This window comes from Dromaius novaehollandiae, chromosome 5 (assembly GCF_036370855.1).
Source record: "Dromaius novaehollandiae isolate bDroNov1 chromosome 5, bDroNov1.hap1, whole genome shotgun sequence".
NCBI classification, from domain to species: Eukaryota; Metazoa; Chordata; class Aves; order Casuariiformes; family Dromaiidae; genus Dromaius; species Dromaius novaehollandiae.
The window spans coordinates 18580293-18598339 of record NC_088102.1 but is presented as its reverse complement, the minus strand read 5'-3'; positions in this window follow the sequence as shown (position 1 = coordinate 18598339).

The following is an 18047-nucleotide window of genomic DNA, read 5'->3' as shown; positions in this document are numbered from 1 at the left end:
CAAAGTTTGTAATAACTTGTACCTGTGAAGTTTCCCCACGTGAGCTCACGCTGCAGCTTTTCTCTCCATGGGGGAACAGTCTCCTCTGACTGTCAACTTTCACAACATATACAGGAATTCAGTATCTTTAAGAGTTCTAACCTTCTGCATAATGTGTTTGACTGTCGAACAAGTTTAGGTACCCATACACTCTTTTTATTTATTTAGGAAAACAGTCAAAAAACTCAGATGAGGTTAAGAAGAATGCCATTTCTTCACCTTAAGCACTTTGTGCAGGGATTCTTTCTGTACCATTTGCTCAGACCCTATGAAGTGAGATCCTTGTTCAAACTGACAGGAGAAAATGGAGAGCGAGTGAAGCACGGAAAACTGAAGGGAAGAACTCATGCTATCAGTTAGATAGAGGAGGACTCAGGATGTGCCAAGGACACAAAAGTGTCTCTACCACTGAACAAAGAAGAGGCCTTGTGGCAAAGGGTACCAGACATGGTGCAGAGACAGACAAGTTACCCGAAGAACATAGTTGCTTTGTGTTCACATACAATGTTCTAGCTAAGGCCTGTCTTGTACTGTCTTTTTGTGTGCCAAATCAGTAACGGTTTTGTATTGCCGGATAGATGCACTCTTGCAGAGAAACTGAGTTGGGTACAATTGTCCCAAACAGTATCCACTCCTAATAAAATAAATTCAAAAATGCATATGCCTTACATGTCATGGTCTTTATTTAAATTATCTTAGTTTATTGTGTATCGTAGCTTCCTACCCATGATCCTGCTCTGCTATCCTGGATCCCTGATGAACAGGAAATTTTAGTACAGGTATCTTGTCTGTCAAAAAAGTCAACATAACTTGAAAGTTTCTCCTGCCCCTGTGCCCCAGCCTTCACTAAAATGCTCTCTTTTATTTTCACATACAAAATGCAAAGCACAGCAACATTTTTAACACGTAGTCAATCTTCCTCATAAACCATCATCCTTGTTACGATACCGCTGTCATTTTTTTAATCCCATAAACACATGTGTTGAAGTCATTTTACAGCTACTTGGGCTAAATAGTTCTCCTCTCTAGAAAGTGGTTTCATAAGCCAGAAAAGTGGAAGTTAGCCCAGATCGCCTCAGGATAAAACTGACAGTGGTTTCAGGTGGCTTTTGGCTACCCTGTAATAAAGCTCATGAAACTGCCAGAGGGATTGACCAGGACTTGTATGATCATGTCCCTTTCTGTAGATGATGAAGCCTGGACCAGAGGAGGGGAGTAGAAGGGAGAATGAGAAATAATAGGCATGTGAGTCCTGTCAAAGGATCCCACTTACTCAATTTTGAGAGAATTCAAAGCTGAACAAGTTTTTGTTAATAACCTCCACTTACCATCAATGACTATAGCTCCAAAGGGTTGACTGCTTAGTTGTTCTCCACACAGCTAGGGAATGGAGAGCTTCCAAGTGTCACAGACTTTTCTACAGTGACAAAACTTTCATGTTCCTGGCTAACATTGGTGCTTTGGGGTCACATTTGTGCAGAATTCCAGAGAAGTGGTATCTACGCCTTATGTTCTGCTGTCCTTGCTGATACTCCCAGGTTAGCATGGCTACTGTCATCCCACCAGCCAGTGCTTGCTGACCATGCTTCTAAGCAGTTTCACAGTGTGAAGCCACTCTAGAAAAATATCATGCGGTAGAAACTCTTTGATTTTACCCTCATCATCCATCCCTGTGTGGCATCACGGTGCTTAAGGGGTTAATGATTTTCCATTGTTTGGGAGGATGTCTCACCAGAGCAATTACAAACTAATCAGGAACACTGTGAAAATGTGTAGGAAACCAAAGCAGCCTGAAAATCTAGAAAAAATGGACAAGTGGGAGGGAATAGCTGATGAAAAAAGCCTGAGATGTGACCTGCAACACCTGAATTACAATAGGTTTTAGTTTGTATCACAATCCATGGCAATAAAGTCATTAATGCACTGAATTTGCTGGTGAAATACTTCATCTGTCTGCTTATTGCAAACAAGCTTTGCACACTGAAGAGGCATCATTTTGCAAAGGAGGTACTGTAAGTTATACAAATCAGCACAGAAACGCATATTCAGTGAATCTTTAATATAATTTAAAAAATATAATGATTTTTCATGTAGAGAAGGGGTTGGTTTGGATGCTCTTAAACTTGCTATAGTTTTATACTATTAGCGTATTTCCTTAGCTTTACAAGTACCTTCATACTGAAATGATTCTGTACATTCTGTTGGTATAAAAAAACCACAATATGCAATTGTACAGAAAAGCACAGACAGATAACCTCTGTAAGAAGGGTGACAAATGTGGTAGTATTTGTGCTAAGAGGGAGACATTTAAATATTTGCCTGGAGCTTTATGCTGAGATGTAGACATTATGGCCTGAAACTTCATTTCATGTGGGTATGATAAGAGCAGCACCTTGTAGACTCCACATAGTAAGAAACAAACATTTAATACCTTTCATTTCAAAGATTTGAAAGTATTGCTTAATATGTTTTTGTTAAATGAAATGCAAATATTCACATACTAATAAAGTAATGAAATTCTCCCTTCCAGAGTAACTATTAACTGCTGTTAACTTCTCCATTCAAATGCCCACGTCATTCTGGGTCTAACTGTGATGCTAGGGCTCTAGCATGGGCTTCAAAAAAAGTCAAATTCAGGTAAAAGGCTAAGTCAGTACCTAAACTGTTTTACGTAATGAACCACTTCTCACCTTAAAGCGAACTGGCTTTTATCTTCCACTAAAATCTGTAACAATAGGAAACCTCCATTCAGGAAAGGATGAAGATTTACTTCCAGTTGATGAAATTCATATGAAAGTCGCTCCAAATGCTGGCAGTTGGCCCCGCCAAGCTGACAGCACTCAGCATGCACTTGAGCAAGCAGCAATGTGCTCTCCAGGGCCAAAGCCGGGACTAAGAACCAGGTACTTCTGCCATTCAGACCACCTATGACACTGAGACTTTAAGTTGTGTTGGACAAGTCTGTTAATCATCCAGGTTTAGATTTCTTTCTATGGACTATGAAGAAATACCAAAGAGACCATATCACAGAGAACTGTAAGAAATACCTGCTGTGTTTCAAAACAGGCAACTGAAAAATGGAATTTATTAGTAGATGAGCATTAGCTATTGTTTTTGGTTAGATTAAGCTCTACCTCAGGGTCAACAGATGGACTATGTAACATTTTGAGGTACCTTCCAATTGCAGGATTTCTGTATTGAGGGCTATTTTAATAATTATTTAGATATATTTTGCACAAGCCACCTCAAGTGCCCATCGCATTCCTTTCCATTATTTACATCCAAAAAAATAAATCATGCGGTTAAGGCATAAGTAAAGAATAAGTAGAACAATTTTGAAAATACAGCTACATAAGAAAACAGATGATTGTTGAGAGACAGGCTGGTATGCAAAATCTTCCAGCAATAAAATGTTACAAAGTGGCTAGATGATTGAATTATTCTATAAAATGAGAAGCAATAAGGCTTTTGAAAACAGATTAAGATTAGGTTAAAAAAAGAAAGGAAGATGTTGATACTTAAGCAGAGAAGTGGGATTTCTAGTTGTTTTATTATATATGCAAATATTTCTGTGACTAAGAACCTATCAACCCTCACCTTACATGGATGGCTCTCTCTTTCAGTGCATTTTGGAAGTTGGTAACTATGTGCTAATACCTGGGCTCTAACAGGACATAAGGAAGAGGCTCCTAATGGATGGTTAGACAGCCAGACATGCATGTACACAAATGTTTCTTTATTAAATCAAAGCTTAGATTTAGCAAATCTCAAAGAATAGCCTACTGAACTTCCATCTTGAGCTGTGCAAAAATGCTGGGATCTTTGTGAGCAAAATCTGAATATGGGAAAAGGCCTCATCTGAGCCGTGTTCTTTCAATGTTTGTTTAGTAACAGAAAGTTACACTTCAGGAGAATCTAAATACAGATACTCTCTTGCATGCAGTACACAGTCTAAGCAAGATTACCAGTGCCCAGGCTGTGATTATCTCAGAAAAGACAATAACTAAGTCTCTTTAAGCTCATGCTATGGTATTATTGACATGCTTCAAAAAGGCACCACAGAAGAAGTGATAAGTAGTGGAGATTTGGAAAAAAAAAGAACAGTAAAAAAAATGTGGACCTGATGAGAGAGTTGCCATCCCCTCGGGTGGTCAGATGTTTCTCTTGGAATATGTATATGGAGAGGAAGAAGAGGGACAGTGTACATTTCTAATGACTGACCTTCAGAGAGGATGATTTTTTTTTTTTTCTGCTGGTTGAAAGGTAACTCATTTAGTGCAACTGGCAGAGGCCAGCATTTTCAGTCTGCCAGAGCCCTGGTTGTAAACCTGTTTTTCTTCCTAACATGAGCGATTTTTTCAGTGAACTTGTTTACACGAACAAACCTGTTGGCGGTGGCAAACTCAAAACTGAAATTCAGTAATAGTCCCTTTCTGGCAGTCTGACCAGGCTTTAGCTGAAGTCATGGAAGAGCTGATTCTGATTTCTCAGCAGTTTAATGGCATTTTTGGAAGTGAATTTCTGTTATATATTATTTGTGGAGAAATAATTAAAGTCAGTAAACTGTAATGTACAATGCTTTTGCTGAAATGTAGTTTCTAATTGAAAGCTGTTTTGACTAAAATTTTGTGGGTTTGCTCTTTCTTTCTAGATCAGTACAAGACTGGGTCATATTGATGGAGGCATGAGAGCTATATTTGCATTGCTTCTGCATAATCCACATTTGTCCTCTGCTTAAATAAATGTCTTCAGTTGCCAGGGCCACAGGCCAGAAAGCCACGAACAGTAAATTGATGAGAAGGAAAACAACACAGAGTCTTTTCTATGCATTTCTCCCTAGCCCAGCATAGCACAGATCAGTTATGTGCTCATGCCTTCTCCCGCTGTATGCCAGCTCTCTCCTTGGAAGCCCAGTACATCTGAACTCCACAGTGATCCCAAATCTTTACCCAAGGTTTTGGTTTAGAATTAAGAGTAAGAAGAGAAAGAGCAGTGGATATGGTGTTCTTAATGAAAAAGTGGAAGGCAGATGCTTTCTCAAGAGAAATGCTTCTGTAATTTGCAGCAGAGAGTTTCCCACTTCTTGGTTACATGTTAAGAACAAGATCCTACCTAAGACTATGTCAAATCTTTCTCTACCCATATGGGAGATAAATGCACCCAGATAGTGCATTCTGCCCTTCAGTTTCTGCCCTCCCTTGGAAGCACAACTGATTTTGGTTTGGTAATGATCTCAGCTCTGCCACCCTTGCTTTTCCACTTTGGCCAAAATCTAAACCTAGTGAAGACCTTAATTTAACAGTAAGTATGAAAACCTTGCTTTGACACAGACTTTACTACCACCCTTTCTGTTTTCCTCCATCAGTCCTCATTTGTTCCATGCACTTTGTCAGAGCCCTGAGTGCACTAAAAGGCCTTCATGGCCCTAACAAGCCTCACCTGGGACCCAGACTCCCCACACACCGCCCACCTGCCCATGGACCCAGGACCCTCATTTTAGCTCAGCCTGGGGCCATAAGTCCTTGCCTGAGCTACACTGCAGGAGTACTGCTTTCCAGCTCAGGTATGACCATGCCCCTGTTTATCTGGACTGTGACCAGACTTCCTAGCTTGACCTCAGATCCATCTTATCACTACAGACCTACTAGGTAATCACTGGGCTGTGCCTGATCCCAGCTACTCTCACTGGACCTGACTGTGATCCTGACCTGTAGGATGACTTCCCAGTTTGACCTTAGACCTGCCTCATTGCCACAAGCTCTCCTGATGACGTGGACTCTTTGCTGAACCTGGCAATCATCGCTGGGCTTGCCCTGCTTGCTTTGCTCAGGTACTGTAGGAGTGGGCTTTAGCCAGTGAGGCCCTGCCCTGCTGGCTGTTATCGTGCTTGGCTCCCGACTTCTGTCCCTTAAGGAGCAGCTGGCCCTCGCTGCTCCTTGACACTTTAATTTCCAAATAACTTTAGTCTTTCTACTCTTAATTTTACAATCCTAACTCTAACTCCCATGTCAGCATTAAGGTTTTTTTGTTCTGCAAAAAAACCCACCATGATTAGCTCTGTAACTCTAGGCCTGAACTTTAAATGTGAATTCCTTTTGAGTTAGCAATAAACATCTATCTTCTCCTAGTTGCAAACTTAATCCTAACCCTTTCCTCTGAGTCTCATAATTTTGGGGCCTCTACTTCAAGCCAAAGGGAGAAGAATTATCCCTTACTGTTACTAGCCCTGACTATTGGAATCTAACTTTCAACTATTCCTTAGACTATCTAATGCTAAGGAAGATGTCACTACTTCAACCCTTCTAAAACTGAGAACAGTCTCTTGTTCTGCTAGTCTTGAATTTTTTCCCCCTTTTCTCCAGAGGCTACTGCTGAAAAATCTCAGCTGGACTATTTGCTTTATTCCTTCCTGTATTATGTCAAAGTTTAAGCATAACACTGAGTTAATGCTTAAATATGAGAGCTCAAAGAGATTACAACTGATTCTCTATTTGATGCTACACCTTAGCTTTCAAAAACAGCTTGTGTTTGCTGTAGCATCTTCCTCACCCCCTTTAAATCTTTCTCTTCGTAACCATAATATCAGGCCTATGGTTAACACTGAAGAAGTGGCCCATAAGCCAAGCAGGTTAAATCTTAAACCAGGTTCTCTTTCCAGTTCCAGCCCTTTAAAAGACAGGCTTGTTATATATGAATAAGCCCTAGATTTCACTCTTTTCTCTTCAGAATCATAAGTGCAACTGTGGGCTTTACAGGAAGCATGCAAGTCCAGTACCAAGCCAATCAAATAAAAAGTCACATATTCCTTCTGACTGAAATGATCCTCTTTGGCATTTAGGTTGATATTTTTAAGGAAATAAGCTCTATGCTAGAGCAATTCCTTTCCCCATCACTACCTCTAAATCCAATTCTAACTCCAATTTGGGAAGATGCAAGAAAGCCATACTCAGGAAGGTGGTCTGTCAGCTATACAGGAGCCAGCAGGAGAATGATGTTCATTTCTACATCAACGGGACCTCACCACCAGTAAGGGAAAGAATGGCATTTGCTCAAGAGCAGTGTCCCAGTGACAACTACTTCTATGTAGTTATTCATACCTATAATCTCTTTCATCAGAACTACACACTAATGGTTTATCTAAACTTTATGAAATATAAAATCCTCATCCAATTGAAGTTAATTGCAAAATCTCTCCTGACTTGGAGCCAGGCTTTCCCTCGGCCTGCCTAGAGGTTGGCTTTTCCTCTAGCGTTGAGCACCATCTAGCGGTTCTCTAAGTAACCAAGGAAAATATTTCTTCTGAGCTTTTAGTAGAATAAGCATCAAAAAAGACATGGCTTAAGGCGAAGTTGCTCTGTGACAGAGAATTTATTTCTGACTGCTGTGCGCTCCCAACATCATTTTTTCCAATGACTTCTGTGATACAGTACCATGCATTTTGTCAGCAACTACCCAGAATATAATCCAAGTGTTAACATCTAACATTTTTTTGTTGAAAAAGTAAGCATACCAGGATAAGGCATAAATCCCATGTTGCAGAAACTTTTATAAAGCGCCTCACAAGCACCTCCTATGACCCCCATGAAAGATGGCAAGAAATTCTATATGTATGTATTTATATCACAAACATAAATATAAAATGTCAGTGCTGTAAGTATCTCTCATTTCTTATTTAATGTCCCTTTAAACATTTTTTTATTCTTATCTGGATGTGTGTGAATTTCGGCCACCACTGCTTCTCTGTAACTTCCCTTTTCAACATTTCTCATCTCTGATTATGTCCTTATTAATGATTGAGGTCACCAGCTAAAGGATGGTGCTGACTGCAAGTCAGTCATTCCCAAAACAAACTGAGTAAAATTGTCGAGGTTTTGACAAATCAAGTGGATATGAAATCCCTTTCACTCACAGCAGATTCAATGCGTGAAGCCATTCAGAAAGAAACTTAAAACTACTCTGCAACAGCTGCCATCAGCAGCATTAGTAGTTTGCTCATGACTGTTTGAGATGTAAAAGGTTTCTGGTTTATATAATGCTATACAGTTACTGAATTTTTAAGCAGTACAGCAAATGCAAATACATTAGAAGTTACTGAATTCAGACAAATGTTCAGCATTCTGCACAAGAAAGCTTTCTGACCATCGTTGTGATGCAAATCAGTGAACCACAGAGTCCAGGGGAAAAAAAAGTTCTGAAGTCTTGTTCCCAGTGGCATATTTCCTAATAACTTACTGGAATAGCACTACCTATTTGTGTATAAATAGATGCTGCTCTGTAAGTGTGTGTAGGACTTTGGAGAGACTGTTCTGCCATGTAACAAATCCCGTCCGTGCTTCCCTTAGCGTTTACCACACACCCGGCTAACGCAGCCAGCGGCCGACGCACACTTTGCCGGCGGTGTCTCCGTGAGCCCCAGGAGAGGCAGCGCAGCCCAATCCCGCCGAGGCACCGCCGGCCTCGCTGCGGCCGCGCTGCCCAGACCCGGTCTCTCCCTCCACCAGGTGGAGCGGCGCTAACGTGAGAGCGAGCGCGGCCCATAGCTGCCGTAAGGCGGCCGGCGTTGGCTAGCCTAACGCACGGCTGCGCTGACGGTAACCGGAAAGCGAAGGCGCGGCCGCAGTTCCCTGCCGCCATTTTGGGCGAGGCCACAACGCCACAGAGGGGCGGAGGGCCCGAGCCAAGATGGCCGCCGACCAACCCGCGCACCGCCCCCGCCGTCGCCTCGGATGCAGACGGGCGCGCGCCGGAAGCGGTTCCCTAGCATGCCGGAAGCGCCGCGGTTCCGGTGCGGCGGCCGGGGGGCCATGGCCGTTGGCCGGCAGTGGCGCCGCGGGCCGGCGGGGCCCTCCGCCTCCCGGCGCGGCGGCGCGGGCTGAGGGGAGCGGGCCGCCCGCCGCCGCCCCCCCCTCCTTCTCCGCTGGAGGAAGGTAAGAGGAACCGTGGCCGCACGGTGGCGGTGAGGGAAGGGGGGTCCGGACGGGGACCCGGCGCGGCGCGCGCGGGGGCTCTGCCGGGCCAGGCGTCCCCCCGTGGCAGGGCTGCCTGCGGGCGCGGCGGAGCGGGGGGGCTCCGGGCCGGGCGGCGGCTGCGGCGCCCCAGCTGCCGTCCCGTACTCCTAGCGCCGAGGCGGCCGAAAGGGGGTTTTATCCTCGGGGAGGTGCCGGTAAGATAACGTTGGTAAAGCTGCGAACAGGTGCCCCAGAGATCTGCGTTTGTGTAGTCAGCGTGCCGTAAAACCTGATCCGGAGCGAGAACAGGTTATTTCGGTACGGGATTACTTGTATTGTTGGTAGTATTTAAAGTGGGAGGCTTTGCGCCTGTTTTTGGTGCCCCTCTCTGGGAAAGCACCCGGTTACGTTTTTGTGGATCGCTTTTCCACCAAAACACGGCTTGAACACTCATAGTCACGAAGAACGGATGAGTGCTCTAGTCATGTGAGTGTAATCAGCAGTTAATCCGTGCGGTCTGGTTATACTTGTTGTGAAAGGAGAGGCCGGAGGCACCGAGGGAATGCGAATAAACGAGTGTGTTAACCATCGTGGACATCTGCAAAAGCGGCAAGTAAAAACAATATCCCAAGATGGAAAATAACAATGAGAGAACTGTAAGGGCTATCCCTGCCTCTGTCAAAGTAACCCAGAGCTAAGACTGCTCTTCTGGCTACTGCTGTGCAAGGAGAACGAAAGAAATCAACTAATGTTTAGCTTCTTAAGGTTGAATTCTAGTTTCAGTAGGGTTTGTGTTTTTAATATGTGGATTCTTTTTGATAATTTTCCTCTGAAGGCAATTACTGTCAGCCAACTATCAAATGCCTACTGGAAAAAATGGATCATAACTTAGTTATTGGGTAAACGTGGACTCTGGAATTTGTTTTTTACCCAGTGGATTAACAGTATCTCATACAAATTTTTAGATTGTCATACTAAAAATATGAAGTGAACTTAGTATATTAATGAGAAGCATACCATTAAGTTATATGGAAGTACAAGCTAAATAAGAAATACGTGTCATAGACAAAACTAATGGTGTCCTCTGGTATTTATTGTCTGTGTATGTTTGGATTTTTTTAAACCACCATAGATGCAGCAGTGCCAGGGCCAGAACAACTTCTCTATTGCTGCCCTGATGAGATTCCTTCAGGTCAGGACTGGGGATATCCTTTATATAAGGAAAACTATGAATTCTTTAACGTTGCTACCCAGATGGCTTAGCTCGGCGGTGATTGTGTAATGATTTGGGTATCATTAACATTAAGCTTTCTTTTGTACTGCTGTTAATAGCTATTGCTTTGTATACATAAAACATTCCTTAAACAGGCATTTCTGTCTTTTAACTACTGGTATATTTTGCTTAAAACAGTATGGCACAAATTAATCTTGCCCACTCTCTCAAAAAGCTTAGGAAAAGAAAGGCTTTGGCAGTCTGAAAAAGTACAGTTTTTTAGAACTCTTAAAACAGCTGCAGTAAAGTGCTGTTTCCCTGGTCTACCATCCCTGGGGCTGTTTTGAGTGAAGGTGATGAAGACTTCCTTGTATTAGTGGAGGGACTTCAGCTAGAGTGTTCCTGACTGCAGGTGTAGTTTGAGGAGTGTCTCAGGTCACTTAGAACTGTATAGCCAGGCAGAGATCTTAAAACAGCTAAAATTGTCCTGTACTATGTGGTACTTCAGAAACTTTTGCTTCCTCTGAAAAATGCCAATTGACAGGTGGGTGATTTGTTCTGCACGGCATCAGTTAAAAATACGTGTGTTCAGCTTCTTTCTCACAGAAAGCATACTGCAACTGTTCACACTGTTTAAGGCAGAAATATTGTTGGGTACAAACACATGCCTTAAGTACGTATCTTCCCATGTGCAAATGAAAAACTTACCCTTTTACATGGTTCCTAGATGGACATTCAGAAGATAAAGCTTAATAAAACTGGATGTTGCTATACTGCAAACAAACAATAACGTTCATTTATTAGCTGGATAGCGGTGTGTTTGTCCTGTAGATGTGTAAGAACTTTACAAAAGTTATGTATTTATAAAAAGTTTTGCATTATCCTCAACCTATGGCTAGAGGCACTGATAGCTGAATGGGAAGTAACTTAATCGGATCACTATTTCTGTTTTGTTTATTCAGTACTTAATTTTTGGCTTGGTAGAACTTGTCTCTGTTTTTTTTTTTTTTTTTGATAGCCAGCAGGCACTAAACTACAGAGCTACAGGTAGAGCACTAAATGCAATCACCATTGGCCTGTTGCTAACGTACTGGTGTATAATTCCCTCTGATGCAGAGAGAACTCAGAGTTTCAGAAATGGATGTTTGCCATTTTTACAAGTGTGTAATGAAAAGTTATAAAAAGTTAACTTCTGAAAACTAGACTTTATTTTTGTGTCCTTTTTCCAAACTGTACTGAATACATATTTCACACTTTGTTACAGGTGCAGAGCATGGAGAATGATGAACTTTCGCCAGAGGATGGGATGGATTGGTGTGGGGTTGTACTTGTTAGCAAGTGCTGCAGCTTTTTATTATGTCTTTGAAATCAATGAGACTTACAACAAACTAGCACTGGAGCATATTCAGCAACACCCCAAGGAGCCACAAGAAGGAACCACATGGACACACTCCTTAAAAGTACGACTGCTATCCTTGCCTTTTTGGCTATGGACTATAATATTTTTAATACCGTATTTACAGATGTTCTTGTTCCTCTATTCCTGTACAAGAGCTGACCCCAAAACTGTTGGCTATTGCATCATTCCTATCTGCTTGGCTGTTATTTGCAATCGTCATCAAACATTTGTCAAGGCCTCTAATCAGATCAGTAGATTACAACTGATTGACACTTGATTCAATTTTTAGTTTCCATAGCTGTTTTGAAGCAATGTGTATGCCTGATCTAATCACAAGACTGAAGTTCTGAATGAAGGCTGGAAAGAGCCTTTTCTTTCAAACTGTTAAGTAATGAACAGACTGTTTTCTATTTAAAAAATAATTTAAAAGATTTTTAAAGTATGGGTCTATCAAAGTGACCAGAATGGGAGAGCCCTATATGACACTTGATGGAAGCATTCCTCATTTTGCCTTAATGATGCAGAATTGCTACACTCCATCTGAAACGTCCTGTGGGGAAATACGTTTCTGGTCCATGACCTTACTCCTCTGTGCGCAAAAGAAAAAAAAAAAAAAAAGACTTCCTATGTTTTCCCTTGGAGAAAAATCAGTGAAAAGAGACTTCTTTTATGGTAAATGTAAAAGGAAAAAAAATCAGAACATGATTATAAAAGCTGCGCTTAACACGTTTCTTTGATTTTTTTTCTTTTTTGAGTACCTTGCATTTACATCAGTGCTGATTTTTAATGATTTTTTTAAAATTAATTTTAAAGAGAAATACAGGAAGCAAAGAATAAAGTACGTGTAAATCTTTAAAGAGAAAAAAATACTGGTTTTCTGTGGTAGCACACTCTTTTTCAGAGACCACAATGATACAACATTGTAGCAGGCAGGGAATGAGAAGTGGCCTAGGCCTGGAGGCAGTGCTTTAAACTCTCCTCCCCCTGCCCTGTGCCAAAAGCGGTTTGTGCTGACATTGACTGATGGTATGCACAACTCTTTTTTTTTTTTTTTTTTTAATTTTTTTTAAGTGCTTCCTCCTCCTACCTGTAGAAATCTCCTTTGATACAAAGTGATTGCAATTTATTACCATTTTAATTTCACTCCAAATGTGATGCAAAACCATGTTCTGGGAGCACTGATGTGTTAAGAAACTATAAAATTGGGAAAGTTAACTGATACTAGGTTTGGGGGGCTGTGCTACAAGCAAGTAGCAAGACAGATACTGTGATTCTTCCAGGAATTTGAAAAAGCGAGATAAATTCTTATTTTTGCAATGAGTGCAAGTTTGGTCAGTGGAACATCAGTATGACTGAAGTTTCTTACCGTGGTTTCAAATTATTGTCGGTGCTATTGTTGGCATACCATTTAATTCTAATTATTGGATTATTGTGCAATTTAAATAATGTCAAATCTCTTCTTTTTCATTACTTTTTTGTTTCTTAGAAAACTAAGTTTTTGCGCTGTGATGGAAATAACCTTCCAAATGTGAAAACAGTGCAAAAGTATGGTCTTCAAAAATAGCAGGCCCCAGATGATTATGAACTAAACTTTTTAATTATCATTTCAATTATATATGATTCTCAGTACCTAATCATCATAAATGCTAATCTATTTCTGACTACTCTAAGGGAATCCTGGAGAGAAATACCAGTTTCCTCCTGCTTTGGAAAGAGAACACTGTTTTTAGTGTTGTTATGTTCAAGCATGGTAGTTAAAACATCTTAAACTTTCTGTTTGCATTTGGAGATAATTTGAGACTGTGCTTTCAAATGCCAGCATCGGTGCTAGGACCTGAAAACACAATGTAGCCTTTACAAGAAGGTTTTAAGTTCTAAGTGCAATACAAAAAGAAGGAAGCTGCCATCTTAATATGCTGGAGTAAGAATAAACTCTGACTTATAATACCTTCTGGAGTCAGAACTTTTAAGTTGTACTGTTTCCTAACTCTAAAATAATCACCATCCTATTTATCTAGAAAATAAAAACTTTTCAATGTTTTATAAACAAGTCTGTCATGCAGATAAATATTAATGAAATTTTCTTGCATATGTTTGTTGCTAGATAGCAGTGCTGGCAGTCAGCTGCTATAGCTTACTGTTTTCCAGTCTTTCCCTCAGTCTTTTCCTCCGTATGTTTGATTGATGTTTTGTTGTCCTTTTATGCTCTGTGCCCTAATTCTGTGGCTCCAGCCTGAAGTTTTGAGGCTGGCTGGATGAAACGGAATGCCTCTTGCCCTTTCCCTACTTCTATATAGCAAGGAGATATGTTTGGGCGGACTTTTTTCTAAACTTGATGCAGTAGCTCTTAAACCGGGAAGCTGCTAAGTCTTGTCTAGATGGAGTTCTTTAGAGAAGAACAGGATAAGAAGAAGCTTCAAAAATAGAAAATGATAAGGAGAACTGCCAAAGTCGTCGTGCAACCATGTGGCCTTCAGCAAATTCATCAGCATGTCTGGCATGATGAGCCAATCTGTCTGGATGTGGAGTGTGTGCTGGGTGCAGCAATGATGTGCGGAGTGGTGGTTTGTATTTCTAGACTTCTCCACCAAAAGTCCTTTAAGATTAAAGCTGCCGAAAACCATGAGCTTTACAACTAACTACAGAAAGATGCATCATCTGATTCAAGCCACTACTACATCTGAAAATTTGAGCCTGAAGTGGGTGGGAAGCAGCAATGTGAGAATTATATGAACTCTTAACATACAAGCATTAGGGAACAGGCCTGAGAGGAGAGGAAAGCTAGCTGGACTGATGCTTCCAGCATTTTTGTCACCAATAGAACATCAACAGGGGAAGTCTTGCTACAGAATAAACAAATGAAAAAGACTATAAAAATTAATGATCAAATTGCTTTTTACTACAGTCTGTTTAAAAAGGCAGGGAAATTACTTCAGCTCAATTATCCTGAAGATTTTTAGATAGTATCAGGGCTAATTAGTTCTCAATCACAGATGATAGTTGCCTGTAACACAAACTGGCATTATCTAAAAGCTTTCAGGGTAATCAAGCTCAAAATAATTTTACTACCTCTTTAAAGACTACAGTAGTTCTTGATCATTACAGATCATAGCACAAATCTCTTTCTACAGTAATGACTTTAAGGAAGGATGTGAGACTAGCTTATATTAGGGCTTTCTCATTTGAATCTACTTATCTCTCTTCTGTGAGTGGGCAGGAGAAAAGATGTATTGCCAGAGTTTCCATTTAAGGATGGGAAAGCTATTTTTACTCATTATTTTTAACTGGAAATGAGTTAGCTCAGACTTGCTGATCTTGAACAGTTTTCTAAAGCAGAAGCTGTGAAAGGTACAGGCAGTAATGAAGACCTCAGAAAAAATAACTAGCATATAATAGCCTTGTAATTGTTCAGAGCTCTAGCTTTCTGCCAAGAAAGTGAGAAGGTACAATGCACAGTTAATGTGCATCTCTGTACCACTTGCCTTGGATTTCTTTTTATTTTGTTTGGTTCACAAAACAAATCTTTTTGTCAGACTGTGCTTGAGCACTAGTTCTGGACAGTCTGAGTGCTAGTGTCATTAGCTACTCCACCTTCAACTGACATTACCTTTCCATCTCAGGAAACATTTCTAAGTACTGCTGAGCCTGTTCCTTGCTTCCTGTGGGAGGGCAGATCCAGTGAAGAGCGTAAATTAACGCTGCAGCCTTTCACGCTTGGATTAAAATAAGTTGCAATAATATGTGTTCCTTATGAAGTGTGTTACTTTTGGCAGTGGAATACAACTGCAAGCTTTTTTTTTTTAATTAAAGTACAAAGATTGACTTACCCTTGGAACAAAGCTTTACAGTTTGTGCAGGATACTTGCTATTAACTCCCCTTTATTTTCTCTTGCCCAGTCTGTGGTTGTCTTTAAGAGATGGTCTCTAGTGAATCAGTGGTGCAAGTGATTTGTTATTCTAGTAGTTTTTAAAAAATACTGATTTTTATGTATGTATCTCTTTTCTGTATATGAACTAAATACATGAGAACAACTTAGTAAGTTTATCACATAGTTCATTTCTAAGAATTGCCTCAGCTCTAGCTCTCCTTAAAGCTAGCCCTATAGTACAGGTTCATTCTGGCAAAAAAGAACTTGCTAGAACCACAAAATGCACTTTTGCTCAACCCCCATCCTCAGACTAAGTCAGTAGATTTTGGCTAATGAATGTGCCCAAAACCACTGCTGAGTTGTTTATGCTGTTGGGTGTTAATATAGGTACTGCATATTAAGCCCTGTGATACATTATGCCCTACCAGGTTACTGTATTATTTATAATTTGATTTCTGAAAGAGCTTGTATGTAAATTAACAGGAGTGGGAGTTCCACAGGGGCTACAATGGGGGAATCACACTCATATCCTTTTAATGAAAATTCTGTGAAATATTTCTCAGCTAGGAAATCTCCTCAGAACTAAGAAAGGATACAAACAGGTTTTGCACCTTATCAAAAAATGCCCTGATTATTGGGCATAATGGGATTACCCCCTTCCCCCTTGCAAAGGCATCTGAGTGCTTAATAAATACCAAACCTGTGATTCTAAAGCTTTTGGTTAACACAGAACATGGCAATTTATTAGATTTCTTTGTGAATTTAGCCTCAAAGTTCAGTATTTCAAAGTAGTAACAATAGACTAACTCATACACTAAAATCCCAATTTATGTGAAGGAGATCTGTTTTGACATTTTTGCTTGTTTTTTTGAGCTAGTATTTGCTTCTCATCTAAATACTACCTGGAATTTAGTTTAGGATCACTTCAGCTCTTTTATACAGTAGGAGCATATAAGCATTCTCTTCCCTTCTCTCCTTTAGCACTAAGTAAATTCATCTACCCTAGTCCCCTTCTGGCTAATAAAACTAAGGCCTATTAGTAAGATGTACAAACAATAATAAACAGCACAAATGACATGGTGAATGGGATTCATTCTGTGTCAGCCTAAACTGTGGTTCAGGTACAAAAGCACTACTATGTCTTAGAGACAATAAGAATATGCCAGCTTTCTTCCATCAAGGCTACCTAAAATGCAGGATACAGCTGACTGGTGATGTACATACACCTGTACGTATGTCCCTGATCTAACAGGGCTGCTCATGAAGTTTCATATTCTAGCATAGCTTGGTAGAAGTAGTTTTTTTTTCTCTTGCTATATTCTCCACACCAATAAATGTTAAGTTTTTCCACATACAGAAAACTTTGGAGCTTGTTTCCCAGAGCCATGGGAAAAGCTGTAGACTTCAGCAACTTGGTTGCTTGGAAGAGGGGTGCCACGGTTAGTTACCTCTATTGCCCCATGTACCTCTTCCTTGGCTAAAAGGACAGTACCAGAAGTGGGAGGCTGCGGTCCTGCTGGGGGAGGAGGGGGCTCCCCCCAGAAGGGTACAGAACACAGCTCTAAGAACAGACATGGAGGGGGGGAGGGAAAAAAGCACCACAACTTTGTGTGCCTAGTTACTCTAGAGCAGCAGCTTTCGGAAAAATTAAGTTTTCTGTTCAAGAGTTTTAGCACTTATGTCACAAGTGAGCCTATGTTTTAGGAATACTTAAGTTTGAAGGCCCAGTACCTTCCTCATTCTTTCAAAATTTTGCTGCAAACAGAAGGACTAGAAATGATTCTTTAAAGGCAAAATTTAAGTGGCTTTTTTCAACCCAGTGCTCATTGATCTCTTCTGGAGCTCAAGTGCAAGATGTCACTACTATCCAGGCTGATACAGGAAGAGAGTATCTCACTACTCAGAGCATTCTCTTCATTTATTCCCAGGCTAGTAAAGTTAGGGTTTGTTGCTTTACACCAGTGGTTTCCAGCCTGTGACATGCCAGCATCTGTGTATCTGTGGACTATTTTTAAGGAGTATATATATATATATATGTATGAAATAGCAAATTCAAGCCTAATGTTAATGTTGTTGCTTTCCGGTGATGCCACAGTTCACACCATTACTGGGGTGTTTAGGACTGCAGTCTGAAGAGGAGAGGTGGGAAAAAATATTAAAAAGGGGGGGGGGGGGACACACTGCTCTGAGTATATATAGCTTTACAAAAAGCTTCCAAAGCTGCAGAACATGGAGCACAAAAGACATGTCATTAGTTTACCACAGGTCACATGAAGCCGCCCTTCTGATGCCTTTATTGGTCTAGCTTTCGTATGTGAAATGTTGCCTTTGCCACTCTGATAAGCCATTTCCTTCAATGCACACATTATCTACACTAAAAGAACATTTTAAATATTTTATCACTTTTAGATTTTGCAGCCTGACAACAGATCAGAACGCATTTGTAAGCTTTTCTCCTATCCTAGGTCCTCAGCAAATAAAACTCCCTAGTCTTTAAAGTCACAGTTTTTTCTTCAGTTATGACTTTGTCATATCTGCTAACAGAATAATAGGTGTGTCCTGTATGAATTTCTTAGCTG